This window comes from Triticum aestivum, chromosome 6A (genome assembly GCF_018294505.1).
Source record: "Triticum aestivum cultivar Chinese Spring chromosome 6A, IWGSC CS RefSeq v2.1, whole genome shotgun sequence".
Lineage (NCBI taxonomy): Eukaryota > Viridiplantae > Streptophyta > Magnoliopsida > Poales > Poaceae > Triticum > Triticum aestivum.
In genome coordinates this window covers 274,646,188-274,665,033 of record NC_057809.1, presented here as the reverse complement: position 1 = coordinate 274,665,033, position 18,846 = coordinate 274,646,188, and positions in this window count along the sequence as shown.

Below are 18,846 nucleotides of genomic sequence, written 5' to 3'. Positions count from 1 at the left end.
TCACTTACCTACTCGAGGACGAGTAGGAGTTAAGCTTGGGGATGCTGATACGTCTCCAATGTATCTATAATTTTTGATTGTTCCATGTTGTTTTATTATCAATCTTGGATGTTTTATAATCATTTTATAGTCATTTTATATCATTTTTTGGTACTAACCTATTGACATAGTGCCAAGTGCCAGTTCCTGTTTTTTCCGTGTTTTTCACATCACAAAAAATCAATATCAGGTGGAGTCCAAATGCCACAAAACTTTACAGAGATTTTTTATGGACCAGAAGGATCATGTTGGGCCCTGGTTGCACCTGGGGGGAGTCCCGAGGAGGGGACAACCCACCAGGGCGTGCCAGGAGGCCCAGGCGCGCCCTGGTGGGTTGTGCCCACCTGGGCGCGCCAGGAGGCCCAGGCGTGCCCTGGTGGGTTGTGCCCACCTGGGATGCCCCACGAACCGCCTCTTTACTCTATAAATACCCCAAAAATACCAAAACTCTAGAAGCGTCGATGACATATTCATCCAGCCGCCGCAGAGTCCAGAACCACCAGATCCAATCTAGACACCATCTCGGATGGGGTTCGACACCTCCATTGGTGCCTCTCCGATGATGCATGAGTAGTTCTTTGTAGACCTTCGGGTCCGTAGTTACTAGCTAGATGGCTTTCTATCTCTCGCTGATTTCTCGATACAATGGTCTCTTGGAGATCCATATGATGTAACTCTTTTTGCGGTGTGTCTGTTGGGATCTGATGAACTTTGAGTTTATGATCATTCATATCTTTTTATATCCACAGAAGTTATTTGAGTTTCTTTGATCTCTTATATGCATGATCTCTTATAGCCTCGTATTTCTTCTTTGATATTTGGGTTTTGTTAGGCCAACTTGATCTATTTATCTTGCAATTGGAAGATGTGCCCGGTAGTGGGTTCGATCTTACGGTGCTTGATCCCAGTGAGAGAAAGGGAAACAACACGTATGTATCATTGCTACTAAGGATAAAAAGATGGGATCTATATCTACGCAATAGATAAACAGATCTTGTCTACATCATGTCATCATTCTTATTGCATTATTCCGTTTTTCCATGAACTTAATACACTACTCAATGAAGAAAATTTGTTATGCTCATGAGAGTTATGACGATATCTAAGGCAACGATCATGTATATAGGCATCACATCCGAGACAAGTAGACCGAAACGACTATGCATCTCCTACTATTGCTCCACACATCGCCCGCTATCCAGCTTGCATCTAGTGTACTAAGTTCATGAAAAAACGGAGTAACACCGTAAGCAAGATAACATGATGTAGACAAGATAAACTCACACATGAAATAAATCCCATCTTGTTACCCTTAATAGCACCGATGGATGCGTTTCATGTCTCTTTCTGTCACTGAGATTGAGCACCGCAAGATCGAACCCATCACAAAGTACCCCTTCCCATGGCAAGATAAATCAATCTAGTTGGCCAAACCAAACCAATAAATTGGAGAAGAAATATGAGGCTATAATAATCATGCATAAAAGAGTTCAGAGAAAACTCAAATAATATTCATGGATAGATCTGATCATAAACTCACAATTTATCGGATCCAAATAAACACACCACAAAAACTCATTACATCAAATAGATCTCCAAGAACACCGAGGAGAACATTATATTGAAGGTTAAAAAGAGAGTATAAGCCATATAGCTACTAACTATGGACCCATAGGTCTGTGGTAAACTACTCATGCATCAGAGGAGGGGCAGCAAGGATGATGAAGAACACCTCAGTGATCGTTCCCCCTCTGGCAGAGTGCCGAAAAAGGCCTCTAGATGGGATCTCATGGTTTTGGAACTTGCAGCGGCGGAATAAGTATTTTATGGACTCCTTGGTAGGTTTTTTTGATTTTAGGGTATTTATAGAGGCAGAGGTAGGTCAAATGGAGGCTTGTGAGCCCCACTGATGTAGGATGGAACCCTATATGGCCGATCTTTCATGAAAGGAGCGGACCCCGTGAAGAACACGAAGAACACGAGGGGGAAAACGAGGGAAATCACGAGGGGAAACACGAGAGAATCCCTCAAATAGACAAGAAACAATCACACATGTGCTAGATCCATGAACACAAAGAGATACATGGTGCAAATCCAACAAAGGATGATACATAGGGTAACCGGTTCTTCTCCATAGAGGAGGTCTTGAATCCATAAGGGAATCTTCCCATAAAGGGGTCTTGAATCCAAGGTGGATCTTCTCCAAAGAGGGGCTGCGGTCTCTCTCAAGGAGTAGATCTGATATGGATGAGCGGAGCTCTATCTCACAAATGAGCTAACACAATGCTAACCCTAACTAGAAGGGGGTGGAGGAGTATATATAGGCCTTAGCCACGAAGGGGTAAGGGGGAGAGGATACATGGGCCCTTGGCCCATTCTCTACGCACAAGCTGGGGCCGGATGTCTGGGATGGGGGCCGGATGTCCGGGACTTCGGGACGGGCCGGATGTCTGGGGCAAGGAGCCGGATGTCCGAGCTGGCCTGGGTCTTCCAGATGCATTCAATGATGGAGGGGCCGGATTTCCGGGTGATGGGGGCCGGATGTCCGGGGCTTCGGGAGGAGCCGGATGTTCGAGGTGATGGCCGGATGTCCGGGCTGCGCTGGGCCTTTGTGGTGCTCTCTGGATGGCCGATGCCGGATTTCCAGGGGTCGGGCCGGATGTCCGGCCGCTGTAGTAGCTGGCCCTTCTTCCTTCACTTCCGTGCACGCTTGGCCTTGGTCCTTGGGCTCTCCATGGTCTCCTCGGGTGTACCTGAGTATGCACAAGGTCCGCGCTTGAAGTACCATCCCTGTCTTACATGCAGAAAGGGAAGATTCGGAAAGGAGCGAGTTCACCTTAGGTGCAAAGGCGTATGCTTGAGTGTACATGGGGATGATCGTAGGATGATCCGCATCATCTCCCCTCCCTTAGGAAAGATCCGACCTCGGGTCGTGATCCTCATCACCATGGAAACGGTTGTTGTGGTCGGACTTATAGTTGGGCGGAGTTGAAAATATTGCGCAATCAAAGTACTCCAAGTTGTCGCCGGAGTGGTATACATGCAAGAAAAGAAAACACAAATGACACTCGAAAATACAATGGTTAGCGCACACAAAGTGTCCATCAAGGAAGTATGAGTCCGTGCGGCAAGAATGTTCGTAACAAAACACATGAAGCTTAGCAAGATGATATGGAATGAGATGTGAATCATTCATGGGAGCAAAAGCATTCATTATGCCTGTGTTGTGAATATGATCAATGCAACCACGATGCAAAATGATGTCATAGTGATACGGTTTATCAATAGCATGAATATGGTAATGGATGCTCAATGTGATGTGATCATGCAATTGATGGTAGGCAATAAGATCATGATGTATGAATATGCCATCAAGGTATATCACAACAAATTTGCTAAGGAAGTGCACAAGCTCATATATCATGGATGACATGGGAATACAAGATGCAACAAGGCAATCATAATGTGAGTCAATCCATGCATAAGATGCAAATTTTTTATGGGTGGTGGTGTACTATAGCTCGATGTCGTGGTAGAAGTGGTGGTCCGGTGGCGAAGTCTGAGCACTCCACAATTTGAAGGTCCATAGAGCCAATCTCCAATGTTTCTCCTCCGTTCGCGAGATGTATCATGTAGACAACAAGAAGTAGACAACAATGAAAGAGTGACCCATCCAATATGCGTATTTGAGGATGGCTCAAAGGGAATGAGTTCACCTTTATTAGAATTTCAAAAATGTTGGTGTCGTGCATCGTGTACGCCTTCACATGACCAAGTTGTCGCGTGATGGCACCACCTTGTGAATCCTTCAAAACGAAAGAACATGAAAAACACTCAGAAAAACAAATGAGGTTAGCGGTAGTGCAAAACCTATCATTCGTGTGGTAAGATACCCAACAAGTGTATGCATCATGCTCATCATAAGAAAGGATAAGGGAGCATGTCATAGTATGGAGGCATATGATGCGAGAACAACCAAATACAATAGGCTCAATCAAGCTAGCATGCATCACAAGTAAAGTGTCCAAGTCTCCAAGATCAATAATCATAGATGCAACAATTGGAGGCAAGCAACAATGAACAAAATATATCATGTGAGAGGCATGAACATATACGTCATCAACCCAAGAAAGCAACTAATAATGGAACATGGGTGATGCAACAAAGCAAGCAATCATATGAATCAAGGAAAGCAAGCTAGTAGTGCGAAGATGCAACGTACTAGAAGGAATCATGTCAAGTATGTCATGTGTGCAAATGGTAGTCATGAATAATGCACAAGACACATCACAAGCATGAAGGCAAGATATGAGCAAAATATCATCAATAGCATGAGGCACATGATAAACATGGCAATAGTAACAATGATCTCCACAAAGCATGCAAATACACATAGGAGTAGCATAATGGTGAATCATGGGTAGATGCAAGCAAGGGTCACAATTGCATGGCAAAGACATAGAAACAAGCATAGCATGCAAAGTGAACACGAGAAAATGGGCATAACGTAACAAGTGCTATATAGCACATAGCCGAGTGAGAGACAAGTAGAATAGATGCGCGTAGTCGTTGCACGAAGAGAACGGTGGGAAGGATAGTTCACGGGATCCCAAGTCATCTTTGCTCTCAAGAGCTCATTTCGTCAACTCTTGGGATTGAGAGGTTGACGAGTATACGTGAGTACCTACACAAAACAAAGCCAAAGGGAAAATTGTGTGTGCATGGTATATATGTACACATCATCCATCATGATGCGCACGTGCAAGTGTTGGTTAGCACAAAATAGCCAATGCTCAAATAAATGAGATGCGTGATATAGAAACATGTCATCCATCATGATAGGTTTGTTGTTATGTATAGCATAATGGAGACTCAAATTGTGTAATGCATCATGGGAAATATGTAGAGCATTGTTATTCATGGAATGCATACGATGAAAGCAATTATGAGAGTCATGCAAAGTATGGAATGCATAAAAATATCCTAATATGTTTGAGGAAACTCTGGGGGTCTCCTCATGAGCATTAATGGAAATATCACATGGAGAATATTGACAACATTCAAAACAATGCATATTTGGAACAATGTGATCATGGCATGGTATAGATGAACTGCGCAAATCATGTAAAGGAAGCATGGAAATATCATCATATGAAAAACAAAAGCCAATGACCATCATCTCGTCATCTATGCCATAAGTACAAATGGGATTTATTTTAATGGGGCATGCATAGTTACTATGTTGAGATTGAAATGATGCAATATTGGAGATCTCACTCATAGCATATGACAAGTTTAATGGATTGCCAAACATGATGTGACCAAAAGAATTTTCACATGATATCCTATGGAGCATAACATCACAACTAGGAAACTCGACATGCTCGTCATCATATTCATCATAAATAGGTAAGTCATGACATGAGGAAGTCGCACTAGCATGAAGCATGGGTGTAGGTGTGTCAACATCATGCAAGCAATCATTCGTAAAATAGTCCACTAGTGGGACAAGAGAAGCACCATCACCTATGTTACCTTTAGAGCATTGCTCATGTGTTGTAGGTGAGGTGTCGAAGACCAAGTCGTTGTCATCTTCATCTTGATGGAACCATGTGGGGGTGCATCATCGTCCTCCATGGCCATCATTGTCTCCATTGGAGGTATGGACTCATCGAGGATAGGCGTGTCGTCATGTAGGAGACCTAGCACCAAAGAAGAAAACACACTTGGAGTAGAGGTTAGGTCGTTAGAAATAATAGTGGCCTCACGTGCCATGTCAACTACCTCACTCACTAAGTGTTGTGGCTCACTCACTCCCTCTTCGATTCTCTCACTCGTATGGTGGGTGGAGTCACTCAAATGGCTCTCAACCTCACATAGGATGTGTTGCACGCTCTCATGTGTGGGGCTAGTGGTGGTCACACTCATCCTCTCATAGGAAATGCACTCAATGTCACATATGGTGGAGTCACTTATCTCACTCATGGGGTGGTGTCTCTCCTTACATGGTAATTGGGACATCTCATCATATGTGGGTGTCGGAGAGATGTAGGTGCAAATGTCTCCATGCTCAATCATGTCGTAGTCGTAGTTGTGGATGAAGGCCGAAGATGGCACATCAGCACTCTCCTCTAAGATCGAAGATAAGGTCTCATTTGCGGTCTCGTAGCTTGACTCAGAGAATGAGTCCTTTTGGGGTGTCGTCTTCATGTAGTTTAAGAGGTTCATGCTCGTCGCCGTGGTCGAAGGGGATGGCCCTTGCGAGACCTTCTTGTCACCGCCTTGTTGTTGGAGGCCCATATGATGTGGCACCTCATAGCTCGTCTCCATGACCGATGGGAATTTCCCATGCTCGGCCATCTTCCTTGAGGGGCTTCCGAAGATGGAAGTGTCGCCCACGCTCGTAGGTGGTCACCTCGTTGGTGAAGATGTCTATGTGGGCGAACTCATGGGAAGTAGGCGAAGATGTCGTACGTCGAAAGGCGAAGATGCCTTGATAGCACTTGGCGAAGATGCTGAAGTGGTTGTTGTAGTCGTAGTGCCATCTTGGTTGTGGTTGTCTCGCGGTCTTCTTTTGTGCTCTTGAAGCTTGGACTTGGCGTGAAGTAGGGCTTATTGGGACTTGTGCATTTGCGCTTTGCGAGCATCTTCATGATGATGGTGTTGTTGTCGTGCTTGAGCTCGATGGCATTCATCGTCGTCGTGCACATGATGCTTGGAGGTGACTTGCCCTTCATAACGATGTGTATCACGAACGTGATGGTGGTCGCCATGGAGATGTGGACGTGGATGACTTGTGCTTGCATCATTTTTGCGCTCCGAAGACTTGTGACTTGAACGTCACCGCCTTGAGGATGACGAAGGGGAAGAACGATTGATCAACAAGGTGCGAATCTCTTCCATCCTTGCATCTTGCTCCTCCTTGTGCATGGAAAGATTGTTGTTGATGTAGTCCCTTTTCCTTGCTTCGGAGTGACGAATGTCGATGGAGATGTTCTCAATGCGCTCTCACAATCTTGATTGTGCGCCTTGCATTTGTCGTTGTAGATCGAGGATTGATGCTTTGGTGATGTAGTTGTTCACGCCGTCATTGTTGTCGAAGACCGGAGATGAAATGCCTTGCCTATCCGTCACAAGACTCGAGAAAATGTGAGTGTAGAAAGGAGAAGAACTATACCAAATGTACCTTGACCGAAGTTGAAGATGGATCAATGATCACTCAATGATGTAACAAGGAAATAGCACAATCGGTACCAATTATTGTTGGTTTCTCACACCTACACAAATAAGGCTTATGGTGGAGCTCGGTGAGGATAGTGGCACACAAATTTGATGCAAAATGTTAGCAAGAGTCAATAATGTTGAAAGATATCCAAAAATTAGCAAGTGAAACAAGTAGACCAATATCAATATGTGGCACAGGGAAACACACGCACTGATAGATAAATGGGGTCGTGCAACCAAGGAATGAGCTCAAAATGTGGAATCCACGGAAAATGCTCTTGTTGCACAACTCTAGAGAGACGCTAGCACAATTGCTCAATAGGCGGATACGATGCTTGTGCAAAACCTATAGGAGATAAAAATGCAACGACTTCTATCCCAAGTATGCAATGTATATGATATTCCGGTGGTATGATCCAAGATGATCGGATATGACAATCTTATGCAATGTGGTATGATGCTATGGCACTTGCTTACAAGCTCTTTGTTCACTCTTTTTCTTTGCTTAAAAGCTTATTCTTTTTTGTATGTGGATGGCCACTTTTGCACAATGCACAAACCAAGATAGCAATTGTATATATGCGGAAACTACATAAGGGATGATATGATACCAATATGATATGGTATGTATGCAATGTATGGTGTAGACCACTAATGTGCACACGTAACGTTGCCGGCAATACTCAAATGTCTAGTATCGATAGGCAAGTAACGCAAAATGGGCTAGGGTTAACAATGCAATTGCAAGGGAATATACAATGGAGGGATACCACGATACCAAGATGATATGGAGGTTACCGTCCGTAGTGATGATGAGTGGCGGTGATCTTGATGGAGATACCAAGATGATGGGGACTCGTCCCTAAGTAGCCTAAAAACCTTCGGAACATAAAAACCGCGAACTCAAGATCTCAAATGTCAAATGTCAAATGGTGGTAGCGGGAATGCGGTGGTAGTTTTGTGGAAGCTCAATGAAATTGCAGAATGGCAATGATGTGTTGTGGAGTATGCAATGAAGAAATGGATGGTAAGATGGTGGACTATACATGGTTTCTTAGTTGGAAGCACGGTCCCTAAGTAGCCGAAACACCTTAGGAGACACAACTCACAACACAAACAAAATTGGGTTAAGTTGCGGTGGCGGAATTGTATGGTGGGTAAGCCTATGCGGAAGTTAGGGTAGTGGTGGTGGTTGATGAAGAAGCAACCGTCCCTAAGTAGCCTAAACACCTTAGGAGACTCAAATCACAACTCAAACAACTACAAATGCTAAGGGGAACAAAATTGGTTAGGTTGCGGAAGTTGGTGGTGGTTATGCGGAGATTGTGGTGGAAGCCCTAGGCAAAGATGCCAAAGTCCCAAAACTTTGATGGAGTCAAATGGTGATGGTAGTATTTTTGTGGGAAGGGGGATGTCAATAGCTTCTCAACGAGCTAAAGAACGCGAAAATCGGACTCTGGATGAATTAGTTATGGACAAAACGGTGAAATGGAACAGGCTGAGTTGCCAGGGGCCGGATATCCGGGGGTGGGGGCCGGATATCCGGGGGTCAGTGTCCAGAACCATGCAGATTTGGCGCTCCAGGAGCCGGTTGTCTGGCTTGGGGCCCGAATGTCCGGCCCGACGATTCCAGATCTCGTTTGGGGCGGAAATTTTTGAATTGGGGAGGAAATTGATGATTCCAAGGTCAAAATTGGAGAGATTTCGTGGATGGAAAGTGGGAAAACTTGGGGAGATGCTAGATCCACTTGAAACCAAGCAAATCCATGGATCAAAATGAACAAAACATCATCAAACCAACAAATCACAAAAAAAATTGGGGCTATTTTTTGCTGGGGATTTTCAAATTTAGGACGAAATCAACAAAATTAGGCTAGAAAACAAAGAGGGGGGCTCCGAAATCGTGATCAACATGCCTCATGATATCAAGATGATGTAGGGTAGAACCCTATACGACCGATCTTTCACGAAAGGAGCGGATCCCGCGAAGAACATTAAGAACATGAGGGGGAAAACAAGGGAAATCACGAGGGGAAACATGAGAGAATCCCTCAAATAGACAAGAAACAGTCATACATGTGCTAGATCCATGAACGCAAAGAGATACACGGTCCAAATCCAAGGAAGGACGATACATAGGGTAACCGGTTCTTCTCCATAGATGAGGTCTTGAATCAGCAAGGGGATCTTCCCATGAAGGGGTCTTGAATCCAAGGTGGATCTTCTCCAAAGAGGGGCCGCGGTCTCTCTCAAGGAGTAGATCCGATATGGATGAGCGAAGCTCTATCTCACAAATGAGCTAACACAACGCTAACCCTAACTAGAAGGAGGTGGAGGAGTATATATAGGCCTTAGACACGAAGGGGTAAGGGGGAGAGGATACATGGGCCCTTGGCCCGTTCTCTGCGCACAAGCAGGGGCCGGATGTCCGGGGCTTCGGGACGGGACGGATGTCCGGGGCAAGGGGCCGGATGTCCGAGCTGGCCTGGGTCTTCCAGATGCATTCGCTGATGGAGGGGCCGGATTTCCGATGGATGGGGGCCGGATGTCCGGGGCTTCGGGAGGAGCCGGATGTTCAGGGTGATGGCCGGATGTTCGGGCTGCGCTGGGCCTTTGCGGTTCTCTCTGGATGGCCGATGCCGGATTTTCGGGGGTCGGGCCGGATGTCCGGGTCGGGTCAGATGTCCGGGCTAGGGTCGGATGTCCGGCCGCTGTAGCAGCTGGCCCTTCTTCCTTCTTCTTCCTTCACTTTCGTGCACGCTTGGCCTTGGTCCTTGGGCTCTCCATGGTCTCCTCGGGTGTACCTGAGTATGCACAAGGTCCGCGCTTGAAGTAGCATCCATGTCTTACATGCGGAAAGGGAAAATTCGGAAACGAGCGAGTTCACCTTAGGTCCAAAGGCATATGCTTGAGTGTACATGGGCATGATCGTAGGATGCTCCGCATCACCCACTACCCACCAGGGCGCCAAAGGCATCTGGTGATGTGGTCACCTATTACAGGTAGGGTCAAGGACCCATCATTTGGGACCCACATGGGGCCCATCACCATCATAGGTAGATCCTTGGTACATGCCAACATTCGGATGAATACATCAGGAAGTTCACTCGGACAACTCGACGACACTCGGACGACCACACGTCACTCGGCTGATGGATCACCAAGTAACAATGAACATGCTTGCATGGGTACCACACCACAATGAACATAATCAGCATATGTAGCTATACTAAAATGCACACGAACAATACATGTTGCCTTAACCTTGCCGCTGTTGTTGAACCATTGGATGTAGCAAGGATGCAGATGTGGTTTTGTGGTGAGAGACGGCTTCTCCACCATCTCCATGATGGCCAAGTTGTTGCAACTCCCTCCATCTATGATGACGTGAACAAAATGTTCCTTCACAACTCCCTTTGTATGGAACAAATAGTGCCTCTGCTTTTTCTTAGCTTGTGTGACCTGCACACTCAAAACGTTGAGCAACTAAACTTTCATACATGTCAGCGTCTTCAACAACCATGTATTGCGCTCATGTTCAGAATCATCTCCACCATGTTCTTCAGTTGCACCATCATTATTGAGCTCCACAAGCGGTACTACCGCCCCTCCCAGTTTCAGCATTCCGAGTTTCACCGTTTCGACCATAACTTTCACATCCGGAGTCTAATTTTCGCGTTCTTTAGCTCGTTGAGTAGCTATTGACATCCCCCATCCATATACATAGGTTTAAACACCATTTGACTCCATCAAAGTTTTGGAACTTTGGCATCTTTGCCTAGGGCTTCCACCACATCCTCCGCTACACCACCACCGACTTCCGCAACCTAACCAATTTTGTTCCCCATCGCATATGTGGTTGCTTGAGTTGTGATTCGAGTCTCCTAAGGTGTTTAGGCTACTTAGGGATGGTTGCTTATTCATCAACCACCACCACCACCATAACTTCCGCATAGGCTTGCCCACCATACACTTCCGCCACCCCCAAATTAACCCAATTTTGTTTGTGTTATGAGTTGTGTCTCCTAAGGTGTTTCGGCTACTTAGGGACCGTGCTTCCAACTCCAACACCGTGTATAGTCCACCACCTTACTGTCCACTTACGCATTGCGTCTCAAATCCCATAATTGCATTTCCACAATCCCATTGAGCTTCCGCAACCACCACCGCATCCCGCTACCACCATTTGACATTTGAGATTTTGAGTTCGCGGTTTTTCCGTTTCTTAAGGTGTTTCAACTACTTAGGGACGAGTCTCCATCATCTTGGTATCTCCATCAAGATCACCGCCACTCATCATCGACACGGACGGTAACCTCCATATCATCTTGGTATCGTGGTACCCCTCCATTGTATATTCCCTTGCCATTGCATTGATAACCCTTAGCCCATTTTGCGTTACTTGCCTATCGAGACTAGCCATTTGAGTATTGCCGACAACGTTACTTGTGCACATTAGTGGTCTACACCTTCCATTACATACATACCATATCATATAGGTATCATACCATCCCTTGTGCCTCAAGTTTGTTCCCGCATATACACGATAGCTATCTTGGTTTGTGCATTTCACAAAGTGTCCATACAAAAAGAAAAAGAGAATAAAGCTTTTAAGCAAAAGAAAAAGAGCAAAGAAGCTTGTAAGCAAGTGCCATAGCATATTACCACATTGCATATAAGATCATCTTGGATCATAACACCGGGAGCCATACATACATAGCATACTTGGGATAGAAAATTCATAAATTTTGCATCTTATAGGTTGTGCACAAGTGTCGTATCCGCCCATAGAGCAATCGTGCTAGCGTCTCTCTTGAGTTGTGCAACACGAACATTTTCCGTGGATTCCACATTTTGTTCTCATCCTTGGTTGCACGACCCCATTTATCTATCCGTGTGTGTGTTTCCGTGTGCCACATATTGCTATTGGTCTACTTGTTTCACTTGCACATTTGTGAATCTTTTTCAACATTATTGACTCTTGCTAACATTTTACATCAAATTTTTGTGCCACTATCCTCACTGAGCTCCACCATAAGCCTTACTTGTGTAGGTGTGAGAAACCGACAATAATTGGTACCAATTGTGCTATTTCCTTGTCCACATTGGAGTGATCATTGATCCACTTTCAACTTCGGTCAAGGTACATTTGGTATTCGTTCTTCTCTTTCTACCACTAACATTTTTCTCTTGGAGTGATGGATAGGCAAGGCATTTCATCTCCGATCTTCCACAACAACGACGGCGTGAACAAACACATCACCAAAGCGTCAATATTCGATCTACAATGACAAATGCAAGGCGCACAATCAAGATTGAGAGAGAGCATCGAGAACCTCTCCATCGACATTCATCACTCCGAAGCAAGGAAAAGGGACTACATCGACAACAAGCTTTCTGCACAAAAGGAGGAGCAAGATGCAAGGATGGATGAGATTCGGACCTTGTTGATCAACCGTTCTTCCCCTTCATCATCCTCAAGGCGGCGACGTTCAAGTCACAAGTCTTCGGAGCACAAAAATGATGCAAGCGCAAGTCGTCCACGTCCACATCTCCATGGCGACCACCATCACCTACGTGATCCACCTCGTCATGAAGGGCAAGTCATCTCCAAGCAACATGTGCATGACGACGACGAACGACATCTACTACGAGCTCAAGTGTGACAACGCCAACATCATCATGATGATGCTCACCAAGCGCAAATGCACAAGTCCCAACAAGCCCTACTTCACGCCAAGTCCAAACATCATGACCATAAGAGAAGACCGCGAGACAAGCACCACCAAGATGTCTCTACGGCTAATACCACCACCACTTTGGCATCTTCGCCAAGTGCTATCAAGGCATCTTCGCCTTCGGACGTACGGCATCTTTGCCTACTTCCCATGAGTTCGCCTATATCGACATATTCAACAACGAGGCGACCACCTACGAGCGAGGGCGACACTTCCATCCTTGGAAGCCCCTCAAGGAAGATGGTCAAGCATGGGAATTTCCCTTCGGTCATGGAGACGAGCTACGAGGTGCCACATCATTTGAGCCTCCAACAACAAGACGGCGACAAGAAGGTCGAGCAAGGGCCATCCCCTTCGACCATGACGACGAGCACGAACCTCTTCAATAACATGAAGATGGCGCCCATATTGGACTCATACTCTGAGTCAATCTACGAGACCGCTCATGAGACCTTATCTTTGGTCTTCGAGGAGAGTGATGATGTGCCATCTTTGGCCTTCATCCACAGCTACGACCACGACATGATTGAGCATGGAGATATTTGCACCAACATCTCTCCGACAATGACATGTGACGAGATGCCCCAATTGCCATCTGAGGAGAGCCACCACCACATGAGTGACATGATTGACTCCATCACACGTGACATTGAGAGCATTTCCTATGAGAGGATGAGTGTGACCACCACTAGCCCCACACTTGAGAGCATGCCACACATCCTATGTGAGGTTGAGAGCCATATGAGTGACTCCACCAACCATATGAGTGAGAGCATCCGAGAGGGAGTGAGTGAGCCACAACACTTAGTGAGCGAGGTAGTTGACATGGCATGTGAGGCCACTTTGATTTCTAACGACTTAACCTCTACTCCTAGTGTGTTTTCTTCTTTGGTGCTAGGTCTCCTACATGATGACACACCTATCCTCGACGAGTCCATACCTCCAATGGAGATGATGATGGCCATGGTGGACGATGCTACACCCCCACATGGTTCCATCACGATGAAGATGACCACGACTTGGTCTTCAACACCTCACCTACAACACATGAGCGATGCTCCAAAGGCAACATAGGTGATGGTGCTTCTCTTGTCCCACTAATGGACTATTTTTCGCATGATTGCTTGCATGGTGTTGACACACCTATACCCATGCTTCATGCTAGTGCCACTTCTTCATGTCATGACTTACCTATTTATGATAAATATGATGATGAGCATGTTGATTTGCCTAGTTGTGATGCTATTCTCCATAGGATATCATGTGAAAATTCTTTTGGTCACATCATGTTTGACAATCCATTAACCTTTTCATATGCTATGAGTGAGATATCCCATATCGCATCATTTCACTCTCAACATAGTGACTATGCATGCCCCATTCACATAAATCCCATTTGCACTTATGGCATAGATGACGAGATGATGGTCATTGGCTTTTGTTTTTCATGTGATGATATTGCTATGCTTCCTTTACATGATTTGCACAGTTCATCTACTATGCCATGCTAGGAAAATTATTGTGTATCGCATGATTACATCCCTTGTGTGCACCATATGCATTCCATGAATAACAATGCTCTACATATTTCTTGTGATGCATTACACAATTTGAGTCTCCATTATGCTCTACATAACAACAAACCTATCATGATGGATGACATGTTTCTATATCACGCATCTCATTTATTCGAGCATTGGATATTTTGTGCTACCAAACACAAGCACCTGCGCATCATGATGGATGATGTGTACATCTACCACGCACACACAATTTTCCCTTTGTCTTTGTTTTGTGTAGGTACTCACGTATACTCGTCAACCTCTCAATCCCAAGAGTTTACGAAACGAGCTCTTGAGAGCAAAGATGACTTGGGATACCGTGAACTATCCTTACCATCGTTCTCTTCGCGCAATGACTAATCACATCTCTTCTATTTGGCTCTCACACGGCTATGGGCTATATATCACTTGTTACGTTATGCCCATTTTCCTGTGTTCACTTTGCATGCTATGCTTGCTTCTATGCCTTTGCCATGCAATTGTGACCCTTACTTGCATCTACCCATGATTCACCATTATGCTACTCCTATGTGTATTTGCATGCTTGGTGGAGATCATTGTTACTATTACCATGTTTATCATGTGCCTCATGCTATTGATGCTATTTTGCTCATATCTCGCCTTTATGCTTGTGATATGTCTTGTGCATTATTCATGCCTACCATTTGCACACATGACATACTTGACATGATTCCTTCTAGTACGTTGCATCTTCGCACTACTAGCTTACTTGCCTTGATTCATATTATTACTTGCTTTGTCACATCACCCATGTTCCATTATTACTTACTTTCTTGGTTTGATGACATATATGTTCATGCCTCTCACATGATATATTGTGTTCATTGCCGCTTGCCTCCAATTGTTGTATCTATGCTTATTGATCATGGAGACTTGGACACTTTACTTGTGATGCATGCTTGTTTGATTGAGCCTATTGTATTTGGTTGTTCTCGCATCACATGCCTCCATACTATGAAATTCTCCCTTGTCCTTTCTTATGATGACCATGATACATTCACTTGTTGGGTATTTTACCACACAAATGATAGGTTTTGCATCTCCGCTAACCTCATTTGTTTTTCTGAGTGTTTGCCATGTTTGTTCATTTTGAAGGATTCACAAGGCGATACCATCATGAGACAATTTGGTCATGTGAAGGCATACACGATGTACAACACCAACATTTTCGACATCCTCATAAAGGTGAACTCATTCCCTTTGAGCCATCCTTAAATATGCATATTGGATGGGTCACTCTTTCATTGTTGTTTCCTTCTTGTTGTCTACATGGTACACCTCGTGAACGGGGGAGCGACATTGAAGATTGGCTCTATGGAGCTTCACATTGAGGAGTGCTTGGACTTATTGGAAGCACCTTTGAACCTCCACTCATGCAACGACATCGAGCATTGGTACGCCAACACCTCCATACTTGTTGATTCTGCTCACCCATGTCATGCTCGATGGGCACATCATACACATGACAAATTTGCATCTTATGCATGGATTGACTCATATTATGATTGCCTTGTTGCATCTTGTCTTTCTATGTCATCCATGATATATGAGCTTGTGCATTTCCTTAGCAAATTTGTTGTGATATACCTTGATGGCATATTCATACATCATGATCTTATTGCCTACCATCAATTGCATGATCACATCACATTGAGCATCCATTGCCATATTCATGCTATTGATAAACCGTCTCACTATGACATCATTTTGCACCGTAGTTGCATTGATCACATTCACAACACATATGTGTGCACAATAATTGCATTTTCGCCCATGAATGCTTTGCATATCTTTCTAGATAATCTTGATAAGCTTCATGCACCTTGTCATGATCAATCTTGTTGCACGGACTCATTCTTACATGATGGACACCTTGTGTGCGCTAACCATTGTATTTCCAAGTGTCGTTTGTGTTTGCTCTTTTTGCATGTGTACCACTCCGGAGACACCTTGGAGTACTTGTATTGCGCCATGTCTTCCACTTCGTCCAACTACAAGTCCGTCCATGACAACCGTTTCCATGGTGATGAGGTTTTCGATCTGAGGTCGGATCTTTCCCAAGGGAGGGGAGATGATGCGGAGCATCCTATGATCATCCCCATGTACACTACGACTTCTCCCCAAGCCCCTAGTGCCCACATGTTGAGACCTCAAGCATACGCCATTGGACACAAGGTGAACTCGCTCCTTTCCGAATCTCCCCTTTCCGCATGTAAGACATGGATGCTATCTCAAGCGCGGACCTTACGCATACTCAGACTTTGAAGCTCAAGGACACGATAGTGCTTGAAACAAATGCTTTGTTTTGGCACCTTCGTCCATTTGAGGAGATCATGGAGAGCCTAAGGACCAAGGACAAGTGTGCACGGGAGCAAGGGAAGGAGAGCCAGCTGCTACAGCCCGAGCGGTACTACCGCCCACACCAAGCGGTACTACCGCTGAAGGCCCACAAGCGGTGCAACCGCTCAACCACCGCCCAACAACCGGCCAAGCTCGGTGCAGCACCGGTTTATCCCCGTAACAGCCACCTGACCGGTACAACCGCTCCAAGCACCGGTACAACCGCCGAGCACATCCAGAAGCACCTCCAGGAACCAGTACCTGAGCACCCAGTGGTACAACCGCCCCCATGACCGGTACTATGACCCTGCCTGTGCGCAGTGAAAGGGGTTTCACCCCATGTATCCGCCAACTTACCCCTTAGACTATATATACTTGTCCCTTAGCTCCGTACTAGGGTTAGCGTTGGTTTAGCTCATATTTAGAGATAGAGCTACGCTCATCCACATCGGATCTACTCCACGAGAGAGACCGCGGCCTCTATGGAGAAGATCCCTTTGGAGAAGAACTCAAGACCTCCTCACGGAGAAGACCGGTTACATCTTGTATCGTCCGTTGTTGACTTTGGATCTTGTATTTTCCTTTGTGTTCATGGATCTAGCGCATGTGTGATCATTCTTGTTGGTTTGAGTGTTCTCTTGTGTTCCCCTCGCGACTTTCCCCTCGTTTCCCTCCTCGTGTTCTTCGTGTTCATTGCGGGATCCGCTCCTTTCGTGAAAGATCGGCCCTCTAGGGTTCCACCCTACATCACCAAGCCTCCTCATCATAGTCACTAGCGGACTCATTCCCACCTTCCTTAGTAGCAATCATCACACGCTTAGATGGGCATTCTTTCGCACAATGACCTTCGCCCTCACAACAACGACAAATAATATCATGTGTTTGCCCTGTTGATGCCATGGATAAATAAGAGCTCTGTGCAGGCCCGAAACTTGTGCTCTAAGCAAATACTGGTGGTTGTGCCTGCTTCCTTGTATCATGGTTGGAGGTGGCAACTGACGGAGGTGCCAGTGCAGCAGAATGTGTGGAAGAGAGGATGCACGCGGTGTCTGCTACCTCTTGAGCTTTCGTTGGTTTTTCCCTTGAAGAGAAAAGGGTGATGCCGCAAAGTAGAGTAAGTATTTCCCTCAGTTTTGAGAACCAAGGTATTAATCCAGTAGGAGACAACGAACAAGTCACCGAATGCCTGCACAAACAACCAACAACTTGCACCCAACGTGATAAAGGGGTTGTCAATCCCTTCAGGTTAATTGCAAAAGTGAGATATGATAGAGATAGATAAATGGTAAAGTAAATAGTTTTGGTATTTTTGCTTAATAGATCGGAAAGTAAAAGATTGCAAAGGAAGTAAATAGGAAACTAATATGATGGAAAATATACCCGGGGGGCATAGGTTTCACTAGAGGCTTCTCTCAAGATAGAAAATTATTACGGTGGGTGAACAAATTACTGCCGAGCAATTGATAGAAAAGCGCAAAGTTATGACGATATCTAAGGCAATGATCATGAATATAGGCATCACGTCTGTATCAAGTAGACCGACTCCTGCCTGCATCTACTACTATTACTCCACACATCGACCAACTCATGCCTGCATCTAGAGTATTAAGCTTATCAAGAACAGAGTAACACATTAAGTAAGATGATATGATGTAGAGGAATAAACTCAACCAATATGATGTAAACCCCATATTTTTATCCTCGATGGCAACAATACAATACATGCCTTGCTGCCCCTACTATCACTGGGAAAGGACACCGCAAGATTGAACCCAAAGCTAAGCACTTCTCCCATTGCAAGAAAAACCAATCTAGTTGGCCAAACAAAATCGATGGTTCGAAGAGACTTGCAAAGATATAAAATCATGCATATAAGAATTCAGAGGAGATTCAAATAATATTCATAGATAAGCTGATCATAA